The sequence below is a fragment of the Bufo gargarizans genome, chromosome 3, assembly GCF_014858855.1.
Source record: "Bufo gargarizans isolate SCDJY-AF-19 chromosome 3, ASM1485885v1, whole genome shotgun sequence".
Taxonomy (NCBI): Eukaryota; Metazoa; Chordata; class Amphibia; order Anura; family Bufonidae; genus Bufo; species Bufo gargarizans.
In genome coordinates, this window is record NC_058082.1 from 461,938,628 (window position 1) to 461,966,568 (window position 27,941).

A 27,941-nucleotide genomic window follows, 5' to 3' on the forward strand; every position below is an offset into this window, starting at 1 on the left:
TCTACCCCCAAATCGGTGTATACTCCCCAGAAATAAATACCCTCCTGTCTTGTTTTCAGTCACTTTTAATGGTCAGTGTTATACTACAGTATTGAAGAGGATCTGTCAGCACTCCTGACATGTCTGTTACAGTAATAACTCTGTGGGTTCTGTTCCATTGTTATTCCTCCTGAAAATGCACTGCTGAATATGCTGATGCTATATAAATAAAGATTATTATTATACAACTGGGTGTTGCCATTACCACTGTCAAAGAGGAGGTGTATCCTTATAAGGTCTAATACTGTCAGCACTGATTGGACAGTCAGATTGTGTAGGGACACCCCCCCCCCCCCCCATTTGGTAGCACCCTGTTGTCAATTTAGTAATAAAGGAAGGAGTAACAGAGGAAAGGCACTAGGTAAAATTCTAAAAAAAAAAACAACTCTATTAAGCCCAAGTTGTTGAGAGTCATGGAAAGCATTTCAGAATAATTAGGAAAGGCCAAGCCAATGATCCACAATACTCTAGGAACTTCCTGAAGAGTTTGTAATTTTCATTCAGTTTAATGTCCATGAAACAAGTGTGATGTTCTCATATATTTACAGTAGGTGTGAACACCCATAATGCATTACATGACTTTACACTTAATTACAACTAGTAGAACTCATTTCTGTTTCTTTTTTTTTTTAAGTGCCAGGGACCTTAAAGGGAGTTGTCCAGAATTAAAAATAACTGGTTACATTCTTCTACCAGCAGCACCACACCCATCCACAAATATTCTGTGGTACTGATGCTCAGCAACACCAGACACAGCTAATGGGATAGGTGTGACCAGTGTGTTTTTGGAGGATAATGACCATGTTTTTCTAATCCGGCATAATCCTTTTAAAGTAGTATTGGTCAACCTGAAAAAAAGTGTGGATCTAAAACAGTGCACTTAACTGCATTAAAAGGGGTTGTCAGAATTAATTTACGCTTACAAGTATTTTAAATATGTGAAGTTAGTTATTTAAAAAAAGGAACAGTTTTTTTTCAAGTCTCATCTTTACATGGGCAATGTATGGCATAAAACCATCGGAAGTTAGTACCATTATCACCTACATGTGAAGTGACCCAGTGGTTCATTGCTAAATCTGTTAAATTGTTCACTGTTGAATAGTTAATGCTCTTATGTACAGTAAAGTTATTCACATTCAGATTTGTCAAAATGTTTACCGTGATGCTAACTATGCACTTTTAGTGGTACAAATGGTTAATGTGGCTTTGTTATGCTCATGTATTCTGCAAGGCTGTATATAGGAAGGAATAAGTTAACTGACAGTTCTTAGTGACAACTGTGAGGTAGTAAGCTAGCCCTTCTCCCCTGGTTAGGAAGTTCCTGGCAAGTAAGCCAAGGGAAAATATGTGTATGTACTTGCTCAAGCTGAACTAAAGCAGTAGAAAATAATTATTCTCCTGGTAGACACAATCTTTGGGAGTTTAACGCTGCCAGAAAAGCAACTATGCTAAAAAACAACCTCTAAGGGAAACTAGAACAGACTTTTTACAGAAGGTTGACAACCATTACAAAAGGGACAGTGTGAGGACAAGAAAGTCAGTGAAAGGTCACACATTTATAGCTGTAGACTTCACTGCCTGCAGATTGAGGTACATTTGCTTTTGGTGCCCTACCACACTAATAAGATGGACTGGCCATCTATTCCAGGGCTGTACTCCGCAGTTGGGCACTGTAGAGAAATAGTAAGTGCAATTGCACGCTTTTTGGTCAATTGGGAAGATTGCTTATATTTACATAAAGAGACTGGAGGACCACCATAGTAGCCACCTGAGAGCTGTGCCTATTCTCTGTGTATGCACTGTGCCACTGACTATTTTCAGTAAAGAGACTGTTATGTATTATAACCCAGGCAGCCTATTCATTGTCTATTCATCCGACGGCTCCCTCCACCATCCTCCTGCCTTGCACCCCACTACTCATTCATTCACCATTAAGGGCATTTCAGCTACCACCTGGCATGAGGATCTAGGGTGTGCCTTGAGGGGAAGAAGGGTTGTGTCCCTACCCTAACTGTACATATGACCTGGGGGAACCCTGTAGCAGGACTTACCCAACATGAGTACTAGTACCACCCTCATCCTCTAAAGCCCCACATCTCCCAGCGGGCTGGGCACTACACATGTGCCATGATCCCCTTCAGCTGGATGGAGATGGAGAGTTCCACTAGGCTACATGTAGGAGGCCATACGGTCACCATTTCTACCAGCATTGCCATAAAAATCACCCTTATCTCCACTAATCTTACAAGCTTGAGATTCAATCTCCAGGACAAGGGTAATTTGAAGAATCACCATCATTCACATCCACCTCAACCTTAGAAGAGGGAAGTTCTGCTTTTAATAGGTGACTTACATGTAGGAACCATGCAGCTCCTTTGTACATTATTCTGCATCTACTGTATGTGTTGCATTCACTCCAGGAGCCAGAAGTAATAATTTACGCTTATCTGTTCTCATCTCTGAAGGTAAGAAATTCAAAGCTCTGCAGACAGGTATGAAAACCACCATCAGTTAGAGAAGTCGAACTAAGAAATGGCAGAAGCTTTACCTATAACCAACACTATGAAGTGCTGGCAACCAAAACATTTTATCCACAGATACCCTGGACTCCTGAACAGAATGTGATGATAATTGGCTCACTTGAGGACTTTATGTAATTCATACTCAAGATTGAGGACTATACACAACTGATGACTGTCAGAGTAGATATCCATATGGAGAAGGTGTATACTACACCACTGTCTAAGAGACTTACAAGATAAATATAGATATTCTTTGATGTAATGACCCTTATATTACAATGTAATGGTCACAAGCCCATGAGACTGACTATTGAAGAGATTTTATTGCTCAAAGAGCAAAATTTACTTACAATTGACATAACTATACTACATAAAGACAGTTTTCCACTTTCAAGGTGCAATGCTTCTTTCTTGTGTACTGGTGTCCAAAACTGTTTGCCTAGTGATTTGTGATGTGGTAGAACTATGTTCTCATTATATGCATCTATGCACTGGTTGCTACAGTACATTTTATAGTCAACTAAAAGTCCTAGCTCCTTATCCATGTCAGTCTTCCCCAGTGTTTCCCCATTCCTCTTCCCATATGCATGAACCCCATTTGCCACTTTTCTGTCCAAGTCTTCAACACACGAGCAGTTCACGTCTTGTTTTTGCTGTACATTATGCAAATAAATTTGTAAACAGTAAAAATGTACTGAAACATATTGCTTGATGTACCTAAAGACTATAATTGGGCAAATGTAGTTAAAAAAAAAAGGGCACACGTTTGACTCTGGTTGTAACTGTTTATGTTTTTTTTAGGGGGAAGGACAGAATACTGTAGCGTACCGCGCTATTCTTGTATATCCAGGTGGTGACATCATTCTCTACATACAGTAGATTTCATGGGTTCCCGTCGTTTGTCGCCTTCCCACCACTGGGATTAGTAAAAATCAATACAGTCAATGTGAGACAGCACATAACAATTGCAGTTACATGAGTTAATTTATTAATCCAGTGCATTATTCACTAATTAACAGTTTATCAGCAACGTTTCTGGCCTAGCGAATATAGTGGGATTACATCTGCTCTTCCATCATTGGTATATGTGTGACAACCTTCAGGCATACTGAATATACAGTATATATTTTTCTAATTTTAAAATAAACTTTATTAGCTAATTAAAAGTAAAACATACATCTCTGTACATGCATTTTTAAGACAAAGTTTGAGAAAGTATACATGGTCACAGATGTCCACTCAGCAGTCCATGAGATGTGTACAATAATTAGCGAAACAATGAAAATAAAAAATAAAAACGTCTACTTTCACACTAGCGTTTTGCCTTTTTAGTTTCCGAGATCCATTCAGGACTCTCACAAGCGGTCCAAAACTGATCAGTTTTGCCCTAATGCATTCTGAATGGAAAAGGATCCACTCAGAATGCCTCAGTTTGCCTCCATTCCATCTCTATTCCGCTCTAGAGGCGGACACCAAAACACAAAACTGAGCCAAACGGATCCGTTCTGACACACAATGTAAGTCAATGGGGACGGATCCTTTTTCTGTGACACAATCTGGCACAATAGAAAAAGATCCATCCTCTATTGACTTTCAATGATCTTTAAGTCGGATCTGTCTTGGCTATGTTAAAGATAATACACACGTATCCGTTCTGAATGAATGCAGACGGTTGTATTATCTGAACAGATCCGTCTGTGCAGATCCATGACTGATCTGCACCAAACGCGAGTGTGAAAGTAGCTTTAGCCACACTAACGCTGCCATTCTCCAGATAAAGTGGTATAAAAAAAAAAATGGAGTAATAACTCCAGTGGCTCTACCAACCTAAATATATAGATAGGGTGCTCTCTCCACGACACACCCACTGTCAATCAAAATAGAAATGAACAATATATAGTTTGGAGGGCACTCAACTATCTGGTACTACACAAAATCACCAAATGTATAGTAAATGCAAATATTTATTCCAAAATACCAATCTAATAAAAAACAATAATTTAATAAAAAGAAATTGCATGCAACAAAATACATATAATAATAGACAGTGAATGATGTAGTGTATGGTTTGCAGCCTCATATGCATGCCCAAAATAAATAAATAATATGAGGGTGCAGATCAGCAGTACATCACATAGAAAATGCCATATCCATAATTGATGAATCAGTGTAAAAATGATACTATATAGATAACTGTAATAGTAACAATAGAATCTCTGGCAGTAGCATCAGTAATTGTCAGATATAAAAGTGCTTAAAAAAAGGCTACATTAGTATGGGATGGTGTTTGTAAACAAAAGACAGATAAGATAAAATAATGATGGCACTTGTTATAGGGTTTGTAGTTCCACAGATGGATATATTGATACTATGTAAGAGATGGTACGAGATGGTATCAATGTCAGTTGTGGTTACATAGTATAAAAAGTAGCAGTGAGTTGAGGAAACACAAATCTCTTTTGCAGTTGCTGAAAAAGAAAGACTTGTAGTTTACATTACTTATCCATATTAGGACGAAACATCGCTGCATACAGTGTTAGGCTGTGTTACAATGGCCGCTGTGTGTAGTCGGCTGTGCTTCTTCGGTGTCCCACATGATCGGAAGCTAGTAACTGTGATTGGTCACCGGGAGCCGGCGTGAATGCAGCTGATTCTAGATACCTTCACTGTTAAAAGTCAGCTGATAAGTAGTTGGTATTGCCAACTACTATGTCCAAAAAACGCAAACAGAGAAATCAAGGATAAAAAATGAAAAATAGGAAATAAATTTATACAAAACAAGATCGAATTTGCCAAAATTGCAACAAAAACGCACATGCGCTTTTAGTGCATTTTCACTGGGTTATTGCATTTAAAATACCTACAGATCTTTGAATCCAGAGGACAATCTACTGTAAACATTTTTCTTCAAGAAATTAATGTTAACAATAGACATCTTAGTTTTACTAGTAACATAAGTAAAACACACCTAGATTTTCTTGATTTAACTATAAAAATCGACAATTCTAAACTAATATGTAGTACATACCATAAACCTGTCATAAAAAATAGCTATATCCTATATTCAAGCTTTCATCTCCCTAGATGGCTTACAAATATTCCAACTAGTCAATTTAGAAGACAAAAACAAGAAATTACCTAGAGTGTCCCTGTATAGGGAAAGGGGAGAACAGTGTCTAAACCGATGTAAACCCAAACAACAGGGACACACGAGAGTAAGACTCGGTAAAAGCTCCGAGTTAAATAGCGAAAACGAACAGATGGGAGCTCATAATACCAAAAAATATATATGCTTTAATAAGACATGAATAAAAATGACATAAATGGGAATAATGGATAAATAGATACGATGCCATAAACATGATGAAATGGGGGCGGAGGACAAAAAAGAACAACGCCACCCTGGGAAGAAAAAGCACACGGATCACAAAACATGGTACATAGTATATGTATGACATGAGAATCACATGCAGAATAAATAATCAAACCCATGTACAAAATGCTGAAGCAGTAAGGTACCAGGTGAGACACCTGTCAGCGCATGTCCCCTCAATAGATAAAGGTCAGGTATGCAGACAGAAAATAAAGATGGAGGTATGCTGCAAACCAAAATTCATATGGAATGAATGAATGGAGGAGAGTAGCAGGAGACAGGAGCTCGACGAAACAAGAACCGGGTGCAGGAAAGACCCAGGGTGGCGCTACCCCAACGCGTGTTTCGGCGTGCCTTCCAAAAGGAAGGACGAACAGGAGTCTACTTCAGGCCTAATACAAACAATAGAGAAATGCAACACACAGAACGCAAACAAAATGCAAAAGGGAAAGGAAAGACTTAACTTCAAAGGAGCAAAAGAAGCACCAGGAACTCAGCTGAAATCCAACCACAATATATCCAAAGGTCCAAGCAGAAGCTATAAACTGCACAGCATTGTGGGAGATGCAACTATAAATAGAGAAGTATAAATGACCCTAATAGCCACTCCTGGGTAAAGAAGATGTGGCGAGCACCAGAAACAACACAGACGTAATTTGATCCAAACGGAAAACATGTCAGATCAAACCACGTGTTGCCAGTCTCACCAATCTCCTGCCACCTGTCGCGGGAACGTCCGTGACACCGGGAGTCCCACCAGAAGTACATTGTTCCTACGTGATCTGTTCTTGAGATCGTCAATCTGGTCGCCTAGCCTGGTAGTGTCCTGCAGCAGTTCACGTATGCGCACATGGGTCTCCGCTATATCATCCTCTCTGGTTGAGATCCTCCTTTCCACCTCGTCTTATCTTTCCCCCTTAGTGGTGACTTCTTTTTGGAGCGCCTGTAGGACCGTCGAGACTGTGGCTGAAAGTGTGGCTTGAATATCAGGTGAGATTTTATTGGCTACCTCAATTTCCAGCCTTTTATAATCTATGCGGAGGGAGGAAGATGAACCTGTGTAAGAGTCCTGCCGTTCATCCTCGGAGCCTTCTTCCCTGTCTGAGGGAGTGTGTGTCAGCGCCATTTTGTTCCGCCTCGTGGTGGGAGACATTGTAAGTTGCGGCGGCGTTATATTATGTGCCTTTGCGTTCTCTGCAATCTGGAGTGTGGCGTGGGGCTCGTGTTCCCTAATTATCACCCGTTGGAGAGATCTTATTTGACAGTAGGTCTTTGCTGGTCAGGTTGGTGCGGGAGCTCCTCTCTCCTGCATCTCTACATGCTGGTGCCGGAACTGGAAGTCCATACTGCATATTACTGTAAGGGGGCACATATCTGGTCATAACTACTGTGAAGGGACACAATACTAGCAAAACTACTGTGTGGTGGTATAAAGAAGGAATAATTACTACGTGGGGCCATTTAGGGGATTGGGTGTTTAGTTATGTTTTAGGCAGAGTTAGAGGCGTGGCCTAGTGCTGACATTTTTTTCTGACATGTGCTTCACGTGCTGCACATAATGTCCCTCTTCTTTCTTTTCAAAAGTTAGGAGGTATGAAATTAGAGTAGGTCCCACTCGAGGAGGCAACCTTGGTGTGGTGAGTGTGGCTTTTGCCTCATGTACAGTACGTATATCAGGGGGTTGTATACTATTTATTATGCTGAGAAGCTATGTTAATTGTGCTGAGAAGCAGTTAAAGATCAATGCATAGCAAGTGGATGTGCGATCCACGTTTTTCTCTTTTTTTGGTTATGTATCTATTTGCCTGAGTATGTCCAATAAATAGAGATGATCAAATAAAAAAAAAATTCGATTAGGCCAGTTCGCCAAACTTTTTAGAAAAATTTGGTTCGATCTGAATTTATTTACGAGGAATCTCGTTAAAAAACTGCTCTTTCCTGGCTGCAGAGAGCCTTTATAGTGGTATAGAACACTGTGCCTTACAGTAACAAGCATAAGGAGTGTGCCTTGGTAGTGAAACAATACTATGAGTCAGTATGACATGCAGATGACAGGCGTCGCTCTTAGAATCACTGCACACTTATTTGGGCAGTCACTGGACCAAAACTGACCAAATAACTCAAGTATGAACTCAGCCTTACAGGTCAATGTTAGCGCCAAGAACAAGCGCACACCTTTTACACCGTCGGCAGCTGATTCCACATAGATGTCTACAGAACCTGTTCTATTAAACGCTTATACAAGTAGAGCCCCCTGACAGAGTGGAGAGGGTGTCAGCAGTAAGTTTGTGTTGATGTCACTGATTGTTTTGCCCTTCTTCTGATCCGTCAGAAAAATAACCCCCAAAAAATTTATTCTGTCTGTGGAGCATCCGCCTTCACTCAGTCATCATTTGGTCAGTAATCTGTCAGTAAGTATTGCTAATGCCCAAAAAAAAAACACAGGATTGGATCCAAAACAGAGATGACTTGTGAATGGTCTGCTGTGTTTTGTACCCACTCCTGATTTTGGCTACCAAATCACAAGCCAATTCTGATGGGACCATACAGGCCTTACAGCTGCTACACAGACAGGATCCATTGTGCATCTCATTTTTCCTTCCTTCTGACAGATCAGAAGAAGGGTCAAATAAATGATGATGTCAGCCAGGCCTAAAGGCAAAATAGTGGCCCAGTCAGAGGTGGGGAGGGTAGGAACAGAATGAGAAGTCCACAGAGTGCCCCTATGACATAGTGGTGAGGTAGACGCTGCATACGGAGGCCACAGAGTGGCACAATGACAGTGTGGAGGTGGCAGCAGCAGCATCAGGAGGCCACAGAATGGCACAATGACAGAGTGAGGAGGTGGCGGCGGCAGCATCAGGAGGAGGCCACTGAGTGGCACAATGACAGTGTGGAGGTGGCGGCAGCATCAGGAAGTCACAAAGTGTCAAGGTGACAAGGTGACATAGTATGGAGGTGGCAGCAGCATGAGGAGGCCACAAAGTGTCAAGGTGACAAGGTGACATAGTATGGAGGTGGCGGCAGCATCAGGAAGTCACAAAGTGTCAAGGTGACAAGGTGACATAGTATGGAGGTGGCAGCAGCATGAGGAGGCCACAAAGTGTCAAGGTGACAAGGTGACATAGTATGGAGGTGGCAGCAGCAGGAGGAGACCACAGAATGGCAAGATGACACTGTGGAGGTGGGTGGCAATACCAGTACCTGCTGAAGATGGTGGGTGAAAGAAGGAGCACTCGGCATCAGATGTGTGGCATCAGGCGGGTGACAGCATCAGAATAGTAGCTGAGGCAGGTAGCCAGAAGAAATCGGTCTCTTTTGTCAAAGTGTTAGTGTGGCATAGTGATGAGTGGCAGGGGTTATATTTGAATTTGCGATATTTCACAAATATTTAGTTGAATATTCATCATATATTTGCGAATTTCAAGAATTCGAGATTATTATATTGAATGTGAAAATATATTTTTATTTTGCCACTAATACACAGCAAAAATGGCTTTAGAACAGATAACTGCACCGCTCAACGGAAAATATATTTTTGGTTTGCCACTAATACATAGCAAAAATAGCTTTAAAACAGATAACAGCACAGCTGAACGGCAATTATATTTTTTTCTTTTTACGGTAATGCACACCACAAAAGGCTTTAAAACATATACGGTAACTGCACCACTGAATGGCAAATATATTTTTGCTTTGCCACTAACACACGGAAAAAATGGCTTTAAAACAGATAACTGCACCGCTAACCGGCAAATATATTTTTTTCTTTTTACGGTAATATACGCCACAAATGGCTTTAAAACAGATAACTGAACCCCTGAACGGCAAATATATTTTGATTTTGCCACTAATACACTGCAAAATGGCTTTAAAACAGATAACTGTTTTACTTTTGCCACTAATACATGCCAAAAAGGACTGTAATTTTTGCACTTCAACACACAACGGCTAATAAGCCCTTTTTTCCCACTAATATAAGCCAAAAAATGCTTTAGAACATATAACTGCACCTGCACTCAGTACACTGGTAAATGACAGAATCTAAGATGGCTGCCTCTATATATAGGGCTGTGACATCACAGGGCTGGCTGCTGACTGCTTTCGTGCATTGAATTATGGGTGATCCCACCTTCCCAGAGTACCACGAAGCGTGAGGAAATTAGGCTTTGGTGCGAATCAAATTTTTCCTGAAATTCGGATCGAATTTTACTTTGTCAGATTCGATTACTTTATCTCTACCAATAAGTTATAGTTGCCAAACTCCAGAGCCGTGCATGCACCATGCTCTCTAAATTCATGTATCCAGCCCCCTGGGGTACATAGTGTGACTATTATGCTTCTGCTATGTCCTTGAGGACGCACAAAGCGTGAAAGTTATGCAAAAATACGGAGGGTTGTGCTTAGGCATTACTACAAACTAAATACACATTTTTGCAAAGGGCAAAGTTTTGTTCTGTGTGAATGAATGGTGGGTTTCAAAAGGAGGCATGAAAGGAAACGATTCCCATCATGTCTATTATGGGCAGTGATCGTGGACTGACTGTGCCAACCAACTGGTTTGACTTTGGGCTAGTCCTGATAGCACTATCCTAGCAGTCCCCCATTTTTACCCTATAACGACTATACAGTGCTCTGTCCTTAACCGCAGGGGATCCACTAGGCTGCTACTTCTTGAAATAGTCCCGGCGACCCACTTAGATCAGAGACACTGGGATCACACAATATGCATTCCTCCACCCCTTCTATTTATACAAATCTTGCGCATTGTTTGATGGTCCGGTATATGTCTACCGATACTGGTGTTGTTTACAGAGTAAACAAGTTTACAACTGGCTGTCGGTGGTCAACCATTTAGTTTGGCTTTTTGAGAAATGTGTGAACTTTATTGCTTAATTGAAGCCCTTATATTGGTGGGGTCTAGTTTTAGCATGCATATTAATTTGGAGAGTATTTTAACATTGTTATATATATTTCTTGTATTTTCATATAAATTAACCCCCTGTGCCTCACCAACCCTAGCTTGGCTCCCCCCCTTTATACTATGTATACACCTGATATCGCTTTTAATCCAACCCTTTGGCGCACACTAAGGTGCTCTCTTCAGATGACATCTTCTTTTATCTCTATTTTCTCTTTTCTATTTATACATAATGCTCCAGAACAAGTGAGCTTTCCAGGCTACTCCCTTTGCTACCTCTTTGCCTGGCTTCTGGAGCAGAGAGTGATCCAGCTATAATGGAATTGCCTCCTCCAGTTCCTAGTTTAAACACTCCTCCAACCTTCTAGCCATCTTGTCCCCCAATACAGTTTTATCCTCCCTATTATGGTGCAGCACATCCCCACCGTACAGCCTGTAGAAAACTGAGAACTCTGGCCATTTCTCCAAGAACCCATTAAGAACCATCTTACCTACAGCGTTGAAGGCTCTAGAGAAAAAATAAAAATAAGAGCAGAGCATGTCCTACACTTGACTTTGAAGGAAAGTGTATACTATTTGATTTTTTTTTTCCTGTGCAATGGATTTTTACTTTGAAGACCTAATTGTACCCATCCCTTCACTGGGCCCCTGTGCAGCTGCAAAGTCTGAACATGCTGTATGTCCACCCTCCACTCCTGTGTATGAGTTGTGACTATGTGGGCAATAAATATGCCATGGTTGTATAGTACTTGTAATAATGTAAGTGCGCCTGTGATTTCCTTTAGGCTTTAGCTATGTAAGTATATGAAACTGAGATTTTACATTCCAGCTTGCACATTTCCTCTCATTTCTTTTTCTCTTCTCTACCAATTACATTTGATTCATTTTTTGCTTCGGAGGCAGATATTTACTTGTCAGTTCAAGGGCAGCACATTGATTGAACAAGCCAGGACTTGTGAACGGAAATCTCTCATTCACTGGAACGTGCAACATTGGAGAAAACTGCATGCCTTTTACGCAGCAATCTTAATCTCCTGCATGCGGTTCACCTTCCCTTGTCTGGCAAGGTTTTTAGTCAGGGTATAAAACCAGGAATCACAATTCCTTGTGTCCAGAGCAACTATAAGAGTAAGCAAACAAATCAGCTGTTCTTTCTAAATAATACAGTATTTTTCCTAAATCTCTTCAACTTTGGAAACAAAAATGTTCATTGTGATCAGTTGGGTCCAGCCATTTAAAACCAATATAAATTGCTGAAATAACAGGACTAGGGATGAGCGAACCCGCTCATCCCTAAATAGGACAGCAGGTCCATGCTACTTCGACTCTTATCAATGTCACATATTTAAATCGGTTATCCCATCTTAGACAATGGGGGCATATCGCTAGGATATGCCCCCATGGTCTGATAGGTGCAGGTCCCGGCGCTGGGACCCGTAACTACAAGGAGAATGGAGCAGAGAAAGTGGAGGAGGGCGCACTGCGCATGCGCAGCCGCCCTCCGTTCATTTCTATGGAGCCGCCGAAAATAGCCGAGCGCTGGCTCGGCTATTTCCGTCGGCCCCATAGAAATGAATGGGAGCGTTGGCCGCGCATGCACGGTGCGCTCCCATTCACTTCAATGGGAGAGGCGGGGAGCTGTGCCTGGTGGTGGTCGGACCTTGGGAAACCCGGGGTCCTCCAGCCACAACTCTCCCCGGCTCCGTTCTCGTTGTAGGTGCGGGTCCCGCACCTATCAGACAATGGGGGCATATCCTAGCGATTTTTTTTACACAACATTAATAGAGGGGGAAATGTGCCATGGAGGGGGTGATGTGACATGGGGGGAGAAATGTTACATGGAGGGGAGGGGGGTGATGTGACATGGAGGGGGTTGAAATGTGACATAGGGGGGAGAAATGTGACACAAAGGGGGTGATGTAAAAAGCAGGGGGTGATGTGACATGGAGGGGGAGAAAAGTGACATGGAGGGGGAGAAATGTCACATTTCTCCCCCTCCATGTCACATCACCTCCCTATGTCACATCACCCCCATGTCACATTTTTCCTCCTCCATGTCACATTTCAACCCCCTCCACGTCACATTTCTCATCCCCCTCCATGTCACATTTCAACCCCCTCCATGTAACATTTCTCCCCCTCTATGTCACATTTTAACCCCCTCCATGTCATATTTTAACCCCCTCCATGTCACATTTCAACCCCCTCCATGTCACATTTCAACCCCCTCCATGCCACATTTCTCATCCCCCATCCATGTCACATTTCTCATCCCCCTCCTTCACGCATTTCAACCCCCTCCATGTCACATTTCAACCCCCTACATGTCACATTTCAGCCCCCTCCATGTCACATTCAACCCCCTCAATGTCACATTTCAACCCCCTCCATGTCCCATTTCAACCCCCTCCATGCCACATTTCTCATCCCCCTCCATGCCACATTTCTCATCCCCCTCCATGCCACATTTCTCATCCCCCTCCATGCCACATTTCAACCCCCTCAATGTCACATTTCAACCCCCTCCATGTCACGTTTCAACCCCCTTCATGTCACATTTCAACCCCCTCCACGCCACATTTCTCATCCCCCTCCATGCCACATTTCTCATCCCCCTCCATGTCACATTTCTCAACCCTCTCCATGTCACATTTCTCATCCCCCTCCATGCCTCCATGTAACATTTCTCATCCCCCTCCATGTAACATTTCTCATCCCCCTCCATGTAACATTTCTCATCCCCCTCCATGTCACATCACGCCCTCCTTTTTACATCACCCCCACCGAGTTAAGGGGGGGGGGGGGCCAAAATGTAGTTTCACTCGTGACGATCCATCTCCTGCTGGAGAAAGGAAGGTAAGACAGGAAGATAAGAAGATGGACTTCTGCCGGAAACACTGAAAAGCCATCTGGAGGGACCACGTGACCGGGAGGCAGATCTCAAGAACGGCTGCACTCTGGAAGGTAAGTATGGGACCAATAATCTTTCCTCCACAGGTTAGCATGTATTAGCCCCCCCCCAAAAAAAGGTTAAGCCCGGAGAACCCCTTTAATATCTGTTTTGGTCAGTTCTGGATGGTGGAGACCTTTTCAGGATCGATCTGAAGACCTCCAAAGAATGTAATTGATATAAAATGGCAACTCATGGTGTGAAATTAGGCATTTCTTAATTTTAACATCAAGCCACAGTCTGTGCTGAACTGGTCGAACATGAAGACGGTAAGTCCAAATCTCGGGAACAAAATTAGGATATAATCCAGGTACACCAGAATGTACTGATTTATTGCATCATGGAGGATTTCATTCACAAAATTCTGGTACACTTCAGATGCAATACACAAACTGAGGGCCATAACAAGATACTTGTAGTCGCCGTCCAGATTACACAAGTGCACAAAGGTTCAATGTGGTAAAGAAGTATGCTCCTCTAATTAGACTGGAGCAGTCCATTCAAGAATAACCTTCTTCTTAACAATATAGGCTGAGACTTTTAATCAGATATTGAGCTCTTTCAGAGGAAGGCAGGGTATGGTGACCAAGATGCATGGGTTCCAAAGATCTTTCTTTGGGTGGTGACATGGATTAAGTGCTAACTCATGGTATAATGCAATTTAGATTTTTCTCTTTAGATCTCTCTCTAAAACGCAAGTCCACTCAGATTACAAGACAGACTAATTTGTCAAAGGATGTAGACAGATCTCAGAAAGGATGTAGACCAACTCATCCTTAAAGGGGTTATCAAACAGTATAAAAAGCTCCCTCATATGCCAGGCCCCCTCACATTGAATATACTTACCTGGCTCCCCGCTCCCTGGGTGACGAGGCAGTGCGGGGACCAGGAGCAGCACAGGGAGTGGGAAGCCAGGTAAGTATATTCAATGTGAGGGGCCTGGCATATGGAGGAGCTTTATATAGTCTTGGATAACCCCTTTAATGTGGCTAGACAGCTCTGCATAGAACACTTCTAGCAGAGTCTCATCATTCCAAGTAAACGCAGAGGCAAGGGTGCAGCGCTTTGGTAGTGCTAGGCAGTTGGCATGCTGTGATGAAGCAGAGATGAAGTTCACTTAGTGCAGCAAAGCTGATGTAATGGCATTGGCAATGAAGCAAAGTTGGATGCAACAGATGTGGTGTAGTGGCAGGGCTGATGTAGCAGAGTTAGATGCAGTGACAGGGCCAAAGTAGCAGTGTTGGATAAAGCAATGCTGAGGTTGTGGTTTGATCAAAACAGACAAATAGACTGGTAGCAGGGACATTGAACTTCCTAAATTATCATTATCTAGAGATGAGTGGGGGGCAGTGGGGGTGAGGGAAATGAGCGTGGGACTGCATCGCTGACACCTGCATGGAGTTAAGTATATGTGTTGGCCAATATGGGGAAAGGGGGAGAGGAGCACTATGGGACCATCATATACTTGCACACATTATGGGGGACAGTATGGTGAAGGGGAGAGAAGCACTTTGGGATCTTCTACTGGGGTACTATAAATTGGCATTTTATACCTGCACACATTATGGGGGGAGCACTAGGGGGAAGGGGCTGAGAGGAGCACTATGGGGCATCTATTTTAAACTGGCACACATTATGGGGGCACTATGGGGACATTGGCTCTACTGGGGTAACTAAGAGGGTGTATTTTTTGTACTGGCACACATTATGGGGACATTTTTTGTACTGGCACGCATTGTATGGGGGAAATTCTTACACTGGCAAACATAAGGGGCATTCTTTGTAGTGGCGCACATTATAAGGGGGCATTTTTTGTACTAGTACACATTATTAGGAAGCATTTTTTTTGTACTGGCTCACATTACAAAAGGGTATATTTTTTTTTATTAACTAAGCTTGAGCGAATCAACCATCAGGTAAAAGTTCTTCTCGCCAGAAGGCCCGCAAGACATCGGTTGATTCCTACTGTGTGCATATCTGTGTATAAAAATAAAAAAAAAGTAAAATAGCAATCTGAACTGGGCTTTGGTACCGAAGTACCAGCCAGTACCAAAGCTCTGGTCTGGATTGCGATTTTTAATTTTTTCTCAATATGCAGAATTAATATGCACAACGTAGGAATTCACCTAAGTCTCGCGCAACTTCGGGCATAACGAACTTTGATTTCAGCGAGCCAATACATTTTAATGCTGTACGGAAACGGCAATAAAAACAAATTATTTGAACATATCGACTTTGGATCTATGATCTGAAAGTCGATTCGCTCAATTCAAGTACTAACGCACATTTCAAGTGGATATTTTTCTACTTCACCATAAATGGTGGTTAATCATTCAAAGTCATATCAGACAAAGCAGAAGGTTGGTGATAGTAAAAAATGTAGCTCTTTTGTTTTAGATATTGGTTGGGTTTCAAGCAGTACAACGGGTAAGACATTGATGACATATCTTAGTGATAATGCAGTGTCTTTAGTGAGAAAACCCCTATAATTTAGACGTCATGGCTGGGTTTCCACATGCATATTTTTGGTGCAGTTTTTATAGCCAAAACCAGAAGTGGATGCAAAAAGAAAAGGCCCAGGTTATCATTTATACATGTTCTCTCTTTATGATCCATTCCTGGATTTGGCTTAAAGAACTACATGTGGCAGCCGCAGCACTATTAAGTGCCTTTTTGTGCTGTGGCATTAGAAGAATTCTGATATTTCTGACTTTTAGTCTAACCAGACTGTAGTTCCTCTAGCGCCGTTCTATGAAAATGGTAGGTTTAAAGAGCACACCAAATGCTTGAAATAACTTTTTTTATTAACTTAAACTTTTCTTCATATATAACACTGCTGCCTCTGCAGCAGATAGTCCTTGTACATAACACGTGTTGAAAAGATATCACAAAATGGCGGTATACATAAGACGGTGGTTCAACTGTTCAATCTTGTCATTCAACATAAAATGGTGGATATATTTCTATCTTTAATATCTCACTTTGTTATTTAAGCACTTTATGATCTCTCTGAGAGGTATATCTGAGGTCCAACTAATAGTTCTACTTGCTGAATTTGGTCACAATTTGCAGTATGCAGTTAGCAGTAACTATTTGCAGATTGGTTGAGTATGATCTGGTATGGTTGTATGCAATTTGGATTGCAACATTGAATTTGCAATTGAACTTTGTAGTTTGCAATTGGTGGAACTGTAAGTAAACACACATATAACTGGTTCAGTATACAGTTCTAATCACTATATTAACAATAGGAACATTATATAACAGTTTTAAATACATATTTTGGCCTCTCTGCTTCCATAAAACACAGCTCTTAGTGGAGTGAATGTCTGTTCAGCTTCTCTCCTCTGGTGTAATGATTCTAGAAGCTCCTGCTAGGGGAATTTCCCACACAGGCTTTGTGTGAGGCTGGCTGTCAAAACTCTTGCCCAGAAACAACAGTTTAACTCTATACTTTCTGTTGTTTCTGCTGTGTCATTGAGCTTACCTTACATTATATAATGAATCTTAAAGGCATACTATCTTTTCTGCTTCTGTGAACACAAAATATAACAGTTATATGACATCCATAGATGAAGTCACAGTAAATAACTCTGCTTTTGTCTTTAACACACAAACACAGGAACTGTATTAAGGTAATTGGCAGGTCTAGCTGTATAAACACACCAGCTATATTAGCAACCTAGGACAGGTCTTAGCTGGCCAGCTACACTACACTAAAAAAAACTCTTGATGTTGAAAGCAAGCCTAAATGGGAAATCTAACTATGATCCCCTGATATATCATAGGTACCTATGAGAACAAAAAATCTGTAATCTCTGACCTTTACTGATTTCCATTTAGCTCGATTTACAAGAATCACTTTTTAGTAAATTTGGCTTACAAATGGAGCAGCATTTTTTATAAAAAAATTTTTTCCTGTCAGGCATGGAAACTCAAAAATTTCATTGGTGGATTAAATAAAAATTGAGCTTAATCAGATTTCTCACTTTCTACAGATTCTCTATAATACTGCTCCAGGTATTAATACAAACACATTCTTTGAAAAATTAAGTATACAAGCAGTATGGGGGCAAAGTCATAATGGCTAGAATATACCAACAGTTGCCAGGTCCTATGCTTAAACTGCTATACATGATTAACGACTAAAGGGACTTTGGCATCTCCTTAGATATACATTATTGGCAAATTATAGCTGAGCACACAGTGATAATTTCACCCAACAAAACCCTTTGAAAGTTAAAAGGGCTATCCAGGGTTTTATAAACATACCTTAAAGGGATAGTACAAGTATTTTTTTTGTTCTTTGTATGTTTCTAACTGAGCAAATGTAAGAGGTTTTCAATTCACTTAATCTACAGTGACCCAGTTCTCCTAGTTAGCTGAGCATTACATGACCTGTGATGTTGGCTTCTTTCCCTGCTCTGATAACGTTTCGTGCACAAATCTGAGAAGCAGCAGGAGCAGGTCTGCCTCTGTGCTTGGAATGTCACTGTGAAGGCTGTGCTGGTTGGAGTGACAAGCCACGCTCCTCTGCTGGCTAAGCGGTCTGCCCTGTGTCTTCCCCTAAACTCAGCGGAGTTAAACCCCCTTCTACTATTAGCAGCACAGACTAAGGGCTGGAGGCTCTCAGGTACTGAGCAGCTGCAAGGTTTCCTCTTCTCCAGGCACTGAAGAGACAAATGCTACGTGCAGGATCTTTCTTCCCTCCTCTCCCCTACAAACCCAGATCTGGCAAAGACTGGAGGAGTCCTCTACTCTGTACTATTCTGCTGGCTATGAGGAAGTGTCTGCAGAGCATTGCACAAGAAGAGGTAGGGGAAGATCCTGTGTCTGTCAGCAATGTCATTGTACTGTATAGCTGGGATTTCAAGTCCCACACATGCAACATGAGTATCCAAGCAATCAGACTGCAGACAGGACAGCAATTGTATTAACTTCCTTTGCAGAGCAGGGGGAGGGGAAAGGCAGGCTTTGATGACACCCACAGATATTTGTGAGGAAAACCTCAGAGATTGTTGTTACACAGCTCTGCAACTGCATGTCAACAAAGGGCCAGACCAGAACTAGGGAAATCAGGAAAGTTTTTAGCCTAAAACTTGCTTAGCTTATGTAAATATTGCAAACTATCAGATTTACAGTGCTTTAAATAAATATATATATATATATATATATATATATATATATATATATATATTTATATACATACATACACACACCTTGGACAAGCCCTTTAAAAGCAGAAAATGTGATGAAATAACAAAGTAATATAACTTGCCTTTTAAATTCTCTTCAGCTCCAGCACCATCACCCTGTTGGTTCCCATTGGCTTGTCTTTGATTACTTGTCCCACAGTGATGACGTCAGTGTTCTTGTGCCATACATGCAAGCATCACTGCTGGCTGCAACGGTCACAATGATGTATGACACATAACCTAGGCAGCACAGTAAACTAGAGCAGCAGAGAATTTAAGGTGAGATATGAGTATTTTTATATTTATTTTTTCCTGATATTTGCTGCTGAAGAGCGCCACCATTTGGACATGGTTCCCTCTGTGGGATGTGAAGAAATTAAGCTTTATATGTGGTGCTGTGCCAAGGTAAGCAGTTCTATTCTTATTTACTGGGATACTGTGGTTAACTTGTGGAAATCCCAGGAGATCGATTTAATAAACTCCCAAGGGATATATCAAAGTGCACTCATAAGCTAATTAGTTACATTCTAGTAGCATAATAAAATACAGTATATTTCCTCTGTTACCCACAGAAAAAAGCAACGATATGTATATCTCCATGACACCCACCATCTTTCTCACAGAGATCAAGATTAATTAATGTTCTAGTCAAAAGATGTCATTTTGAACAAAATGTCATTGTGATGGCCAGTCTCCACCTGCCACACAGACATCCTGTCATTGTGTTCACTGTAAATGCTGTGGACCTGGGAAATGCAGTGACCCAGTAGATAACTGGTATAAATTAACTTACTTCTAAAAGGGTTAATGTATTTTCACTGCTGTGAAGTGTGATTCCGAGAGCTGAAATGTGAAATGAGAAAACAGTTTTGATTGTTGTGCTCTACTTAAATGATGGCTGGTTTGATCTACCCCCTTTGAGCCAGTGAGTCTAGCCTTGGCAGCCAAAGTGTGAGGAGCTGCATGTGTCTATGCAGCAGGGGCGGACTGGGCCGGGGGGCAGGGGGGCAATTGCCCCCCGGGCCTCTCTGTCAGCTCATTGTCCCGGCTGGCTGGGCCGGAATGATATGTGACTGTCTGCAGCCTGCGGAGGGAGACAGGGAGCGGGGGAGGCGTGCGGCCGGCAGCCTATCAGAGAGGCCGCCGGACCGGCGCAGGCGACGCGATGACGTCATCGCGCCGCCTGACTGAGCCGCTGCGCGGCCGTAAAGTAAGGACATCGACAGCAGCGCTGGAGGCGGGACGGGAGTATTTCAGTGAAGGTGCTGGAGGTAGGAGGTAAGTATAAGTCTGACTGGCTTTTTTCCTTCTTCTTCTCATTTCTGTCACGGATAGGGGGCCCTATCTGGCTACTGGCACATTATAGGGGTAGGGGGGGGGCCCTATCTGGCTACTGGCACATTATAGGGTGCCCCTATCTGGCTACTGGCACATTATAGGGGGGGCCCTATCTGGCTACTGGCACATTATAGGGGGGCTCTCTCTGGCTACTGGCACATTATAGTGGGGGGCCTATGGGCTACTGGCACATTATAGGGGGGGCCCTATCTGGCTGCTGGCACATTATAGGGGGGGGACTATGGCTACTGGCACATTATAGGGAGGGCTATGGCTACTGGCACATTATAGGGGGGTCTCTATATGGCTACTGGCACATTATAGGGGGGCTATGACTACTGGCACATTATAGGGGGGGCCCTATATGGCTACTGGCACATTATAGGGGGGCCCTATCTGGCTACTGGCACATTATAGGGGGGCTATGGCTACTGGCACATTATGGGGGGGTATGGCTACTGGCACATTATATAGGGGGCTATGAGTACTGGCACATTATGGGGGGGTCTATGGCTACTGGCACATTATATGGGGGGGCTATGGGTACTGGCACATTATATGGGGGGTGGCTATGGCTACTGGCACATTATAGGGGGGCCTGTGGCTACTGGCACATTATAGGGGGGTCTATGGCTACTGGCACATTTTAGGAGGGCCTATGGCTACTGGCAGATTATAGGGGGGCCTATTGGCTACTGGCAGATTATAGGGGGCCTATTGGCTACTGGCACATTATAGGGGGCACTATGGGGACATTAGCTCAACTGGGGACATTATAGGGGTGTATTTTTGGCACTGTCTATTATAAGGAGAATTATTACTACTGGGGGGGGGGCATTATGGTGGGCTTTATTACTCCCCCATGGTATGAGCCCCCTAGTAGCAGCACCAGCCTCTCCCTGCTCTGCTATCCCTCTACCCCTTCTCCAAATCCTTATTATGATATTTTTCTCATTAGGATAAAACACATCAGCTCCGCCGAGCCCCCGGCCAAAGTGTGGAGGTGTCCGAGATCCCCAAGGGTCAAGCCAAGTAATTGTAAGTTTTCATATGAAATATGTTTATGTTATACACACATAGCATATACAGTGCCCCACAATATACAGTTTCTTCTGCAAAAGTCATCAGGTGTCATGGGGGGGGGGGGGGGGAACAGAGCAGCGCCCAGCGGGGAGGAGAGAATACACGGATGCAACACTGTATCAGCCAGAAAATGACACTTTCGGCATTATACCAAAAATGCCATTTTCGGCTGATATGTTTCGGCGGCTGATATATCGGCGCATCCTTAGTTTATTTTGTTTTGTAATTTTCTGTGTTGTAATTTACATGGCTGACGAAAGTGTCAGGGGGGGGGGTCAGGAGGAGGCAGGGGAAATGGGTAAGCAGGAGGGGGGCTCAGTGGGCCTCTGCGTGTTACTTGCCCCCTGGGCCAAAAGTTGCCAGTCAGCCCCTGCTATGCAGTCTGAGGCCTACTACAAAAGGTTCTCCACCTCTACAAGCTGAGAACAAGTGCCAGACCTCTGAGAGAAGGAAGCAAAGAATCTATAGACTGTATAGGACCACAAAGGTTTGTATGTGAAAGCAAATCTAACATTTCATGGCAATGGGCTTTATTGCTTTTGGAAAGGGTCAGTGCCTTTGACACCCACCACACTTTTACAATGGATTAGTTACCCATTGGAGGATCTACACCCTGCTTTGGGAAATGTAGTTCATATTGTGGATTTGGTCAAGCCTTTTACATTTTTTACATTTTTAAGCCCCAATAACCTAATTTGTATATCCCAGAAATCTCTGTAAAAAACTGTTGGGACACAAGAATAACCAAACTCTCAAAAAATGTGTATAAATATTTATGTATCCTTTTCTATATAGTTGTTTGAATGTATTCATTACCCATTTAGCCTAAATGGCTGCCATGTTAGTTGTCACCCAGCTCTCCTAGTATTCCATATTACTAAGAAAAGTAATTAAATAGATTACTGGGTAGAATACGACAACAAATAGAGTGGGAGCTGTCATGCTTATCTGAAAAAGCCCCTTTAAAAAGTTAGCTTTAATTAAAAGCGTTTATGTACCCTGTAAGTTAAAAATATACATTTCACTATTTGTAATAACAACCAATTATTAGATTTCTCTTTTTTCAACTTGCTCTAGAAAAATGACAGATGACATGTGATTGGTTGCTGTAGGACACTTTCTATTACAACAAGGGAGCTCATTTATGAGAAGTAACCAAAAAAACAATTCTTATTCCACAGCAATTCCTTATTTTAACAGCAACCAATCACAACTCAGCTTTCATTTTACACAGCTAAGTGATGAATGCTAAGCTCTGGTCGGTTGCTATGGGAAACAAGGGCAGTTTTCCTGTCTTGCTATATTAGGAATGTCAAAGTAACAGCACCACACATTCATATGGGTAAACAAATGGTAGCTTGTGGTAACAAACTGCCTATTTAAGTTTGCTGTACTTTTTTGTACTGTAATTTTTAAAGATTTTTAAAATAAAAAAATAAAATAAAAAACAGTTCAAAGATTATCTCTTCTTCCGGAGTAGGTACAAATTTGGTGTTATATTAAAGAAAACAAAAACAGTATTATTTACTATGTATTATTGTGACACAGTGAGAGGTTTGGTCTGGGAAAACAGATATGTTCCTCCCAGCATGTGCTGCTGGGCTGATTTACAGCCAGGTGAGATCAAATACTGGACCAGACTTGAAATTCCGGTCCTGGTTTTGGCAGCACCTGGCTGTCCTTAAATAGGCAGCTGGGCTCAGAAGCCATGTCTCTTAGTTGGGATCTGGAAGCCTTGTGTCTGGATAAAGACTTGCTACCTGTTTGGCGAGAAAACAGGTTGGTGCTGCTGATCAGCAAGGACTCTTTGAGGCAGTATTGCCACATGGTATGAATTACCACCAACACCGCAAGGTGACTTTTTGTTTGAATATGACAGCTTGTTTTGTCACTTGCCTAAAGTGTGACTAAAACACTGTACTGTTTGATCCAAAGAACTTGTTGTTGTCTCCATACTGCGTCCGCTAATCCTGTCTACTAGAGCGAGTCCCCACAATATACAGGGGTGCACCACCAATGAGCCCAGGTCAGGCGATCGCAGCACCAGGTAGGAGCAAGAGGGGGTCAGCGGAAGGGCCATGGGCAATGAGCGCTTTCATTGTGGCAATGGGGGAGAGTTGGGAGCCGTTTCAGTTTTCGCCTCAGGCAGCAGAAAGACTAGGTGCACCCCGGTGTGTGTGTGTGTGTGTATATATATATATATATATATATATATATATATATATATAAAAGCAAAAAAACGGAACAGCACCTCCTGAGACAAATCGCAGGTGCAAGCTACCCGGCAATAATACAGCAAACAAATAAAGTAGCAGCACACCACTAAATGCACTAAGACTGAGTATACAGGTGAATGTGTGAACAGGGTCAAATACATGACGCCAATATTTACTGCAAATGCAGTGAAGAAGCTCTTAGCGCATATTATTGATCAAAAATATGTCGGGCCCACCTACCAGACGACAAGGTAGCTTCTTATTTTTGATCAATAATATGCGCTAAGAGCTTCTTCACTGCATTTGCAGTAAATATTGGTGTCATGTATTTGACCCTGTTCACACATTCACCTGTATACTCAGTCTTAGTGCATTTAGTGGTGTGCTGCTACTTTATTTGTTTGCTGTATTATTGCCGGGTAGCTTGCACCTGTGATTTGTCTCAGAAGGTGCTGTTCTGTTTTTTTGCTTATATGTATATTATAGAGGACCAGGCATCCTCTTTGGAACTTAACACTCCCCGCCCATCCCCCAGCCCTTGGTGTTTTTCAATCAGAGTGAAAATGGAGCTGGACCTTCCATGTTAGAGTAGGTCCCACCTGATAAGAAGCTACCTTGTCGTCTGGTAGGTGGGGCCGACATATTTTTGATCAATAATATGCGCTAAGAGCTTCTTCACTGCCTTTGCAGTAAATATTGGCGTCATGTATTTGACCCTGTTCACACATTCACCTGTATACTCAGTCTTAGTGCATTTAGTGGTGTGCTGCTACTTTATTTGTTTGCTATATATATATATATATATATATATGTATATATATTCTCCACCAACACATGGTAACTGTGATACAAAAAAAATACATTAATAATTGATCAACTTTGCAATATATATTTTTTTAAATGGTGAATGGTGAATTGGACATAGGCCCGTATAATACATGGTAGTTTGACAAAGAAAAATGCATCAGGCAGAACACTATCAGCGCCAGCACTAGTATTATGCCTGTGAATGTGGATTATGTATATTTTTTTTGTAATATAGCCTTAAATACTGCTGCAGCACTCACTAAAAATGGCTGGCAGCCTGACAGAATGCACTGATTTGCGTGCTGTCCATAACTAGAACTTATCTCTCTGTTAGTTTGGTAAATCCTTGCTCCTTGACAATAAACGATCTTTTTGTTTTCTGTCTCTCTCTCTCTCTCTCTCTCTCTCTCTCAATGACATCCTATCACAGCAGCGAATAACCCCTGGAAACACATGCATTTCCTGGTTGGGCTCTTATGTAGTACCTGTAGTACCTATGTGTCAGCATAGTCCCTCCTGATTGGCTGAGGCTGTGTGCAAGTCATTATAAGCAAGCCCACGGGCCAGGGCGCTGCCTGCCTCATGTGATCCCTATTCTTCAAGACCCTGTTGTGCTGTCTTCAGATCTGTAAAATGGCAGATGCCATTATGATTCATTCATCCGAAACAAATCTCAAACGTTTCGGGTTCGCTGGAATCCAACGTTTTTGGGAAATTCTCAAAAAACACTTTTCATTTAGAACCAATTCACAAACTGCTCTACTGGGCATCACAGTACCACATTTTCAACCCCAGTGTATTGTACATCAGTAGATACTGTTTGATTTTCCACTGTCTGATTAATACAAATTCTAAACAGGGGAAGATGGCTGCATCTGGAACAAGAGTCAGCGAAGTCTTTTCTTCATTGTGCTTTAGGGAACATTTTACATGCTTTGTTCTCTGTGTCTATCCACACTAGGCAGCAGAAAGACTAAGGATTAGTGTTGATGGATCGAGCACCAAAGTGCTCGGGTGTTCGGGTGCTCAGGTCGAACACCATGGGATGCTCGGGTGATCTACCGAGCACCCGAGCACAATGTAGGTCAATGGGAGAACCCGAGCATTAAACCAGGCACCCCCTGCTCTGAAGAGGGGAGGGTGTCTTGTTTATAGGAAAAGGTCATAAATTAATGGAAACACCACCTAAATGGTTCAGGACAAACATGGGGAGGATATCTGGATGCATCTTAGACTTCCAGGGAACTATGTTGTCCAAGTAGCCACTTTTACAGACTGACACTATTATGCACAAAACCGAAGATAAAATCAATTTTAGAGGAAAAATTGTTAGGAAACATTCTTTCCTGTATATTTACTTGCATATAAAGTGTAAGTGCATCCAAAAATTATAAGGAAGAGGCACTCCAATACAACCTGTATATCACATAAAGGAGGGACTCATTCACATTGTGGTACAATTGTTCAGGTAGTGGGACTCCTACACTCATAAAGCCTGCAATAAGTAAAAGGGCTTCCAAAAACTACAAGGAACCGGCAGTCCAATACACTCTTTATTAGACATACACCCTTGAAAAATTATGATTGATGGCCAGCTGGTGACCCTCAAAAACATCAGTAGAAAGGACCTGCTGGTGACCCTCTAAAACATTACGGGCGAGGGCCTGCTGCTGAGCTGACCATCTAAAACATTAGGGGTGAGGGTCTGCTGCAGAGCTGACTCGTTAAAACATTAGGGACGAGTGCCTGCTGCTAGTCTGAGCATCGAAAAAATTATGGACGGGGGTCTGCTGCTGAGCTGACCATTGACAAAATTATGGGCGAGTGCCTGCTGCTTAGTTAACCATTGATGAGCTGACCCTCAAAAACAGTATATGCGAGGGTCTGCAGGTGAGTTGACCCTCTAAAAGATTGTAGGTGAGGAACTGCTGGTGAGCTGACCCTCTAACACATTATATGCAAGGGCCTTCAGGTGAACTGACGCTCTAAAAGATTGTAGATGAGGGCCTGCTGGCAAGCTGACCCTCTAAAACAGGGATGCACAACCTTTTTTGGTCTGAGGGCCACATTGTCACATCGCTCTTTTTCAAGGGGCCGCAATGTACAAAGGCCGATGTAAAGTGACTGGGGAAGAATGATCGCAATCACAGTCATTCCTCCTTCATTTAGTTACATTGACTATCAGGAGCACATCCCTGATCACACAGAGAGATGTGCGGCACGATTATACCGCCAGGTCTCATGACTGAGTGTCCCTATGAAGACGTGTTTCCAGTAATTGACCTGAATATCTCGCTGCTGGCCCTGGAAAAATACTAACAGTGGCCCCGTTTTGTAGTCGGGTACAAATTGATGGAAGTCCGGGCCAGCAATACCATATTGTGGCACATTATACCGCCCCACAGATCATCACACAATACTGCCCCCATGAGCACAAAATACATCCCCAAAAACTCTCACTGGCTGGCCGTGAAGAGGGCCTAGGCGGCCCCCTGGAAAATTTCCCTGTGAGATCTATGGCTAATCCACCCTGGCTTAAAGGGATTTCCCAGTAAAAATGAATTTTTAACTAGTTCTTGCAGCATGTCCCCTGAAACCGAAGAGTTATACTTACCTGCTTCCGCCGCTGATTACACCTGTCAGAGCATGGCCATGGTTACATGTACCTCTTCAGCCAACCACTGGCTTCAGTGGTGATGTGGCCACAAGCAGCATGTCACTGCTGCAGCCAGTCATTGACTACAGCGGTGTATGTGACCATGGTCATGCATGGACAGCTGTAAAAGTGCAGGAGCCGGAAGATGGAGGCAGCAGGGGCACGGCGGCATGGATCAGGGAGGCAGCGGGGGCAGGGTGGCATAGAGCAGGTAAGTATGCATCTTCTGGTTCAGGGGTCACGCTGCAGGAACTTGTTCATAAATCTGTGATTTCCCTCACTGCAGAGGCCGTGCTCCCTGGTTACCGCCTCCTGCCAGTTACAGGCGCCCTGCAATAACCAGTATGCACTTTCTCTTACTAGTGGGGAAAGAGCTTATTGGTAAACACTTTAATAACCAGGCCTGAAAATACACTTTAATTTGTGTTTTTGTGCACCTGGCGGTTCGAACGGTTGTAACTACCAAAATAATTTTTGCAACAATTTTTCAGTTGACAAATAGGGCCTTTTTACCTTTTATTTGGGTAAAACTGCGCAAAACATTTTAAAAAGTATATTTTTTCAAACTATAGTTCCTTATTCTTTAAATATGCAAACTGACACCAAAATAAATTATTATAATTACCGTAGTTCCCTATTTTGTGTCAGTCGTTTTGTTATATTTATATGTATAGTTAGTTTCACATGAATGGGGCGATAATGGCAACGGTTTTGGTTGCTGTGGGTGTTTTTTCTTTTATATATTTTATTATTTTTTATCTTTTTTAACTTAATTTTTAATATATTTCTGGTACACATAATATCCCCCAAGAGGTCATAAAAAGACCTTTGGGGGACACTG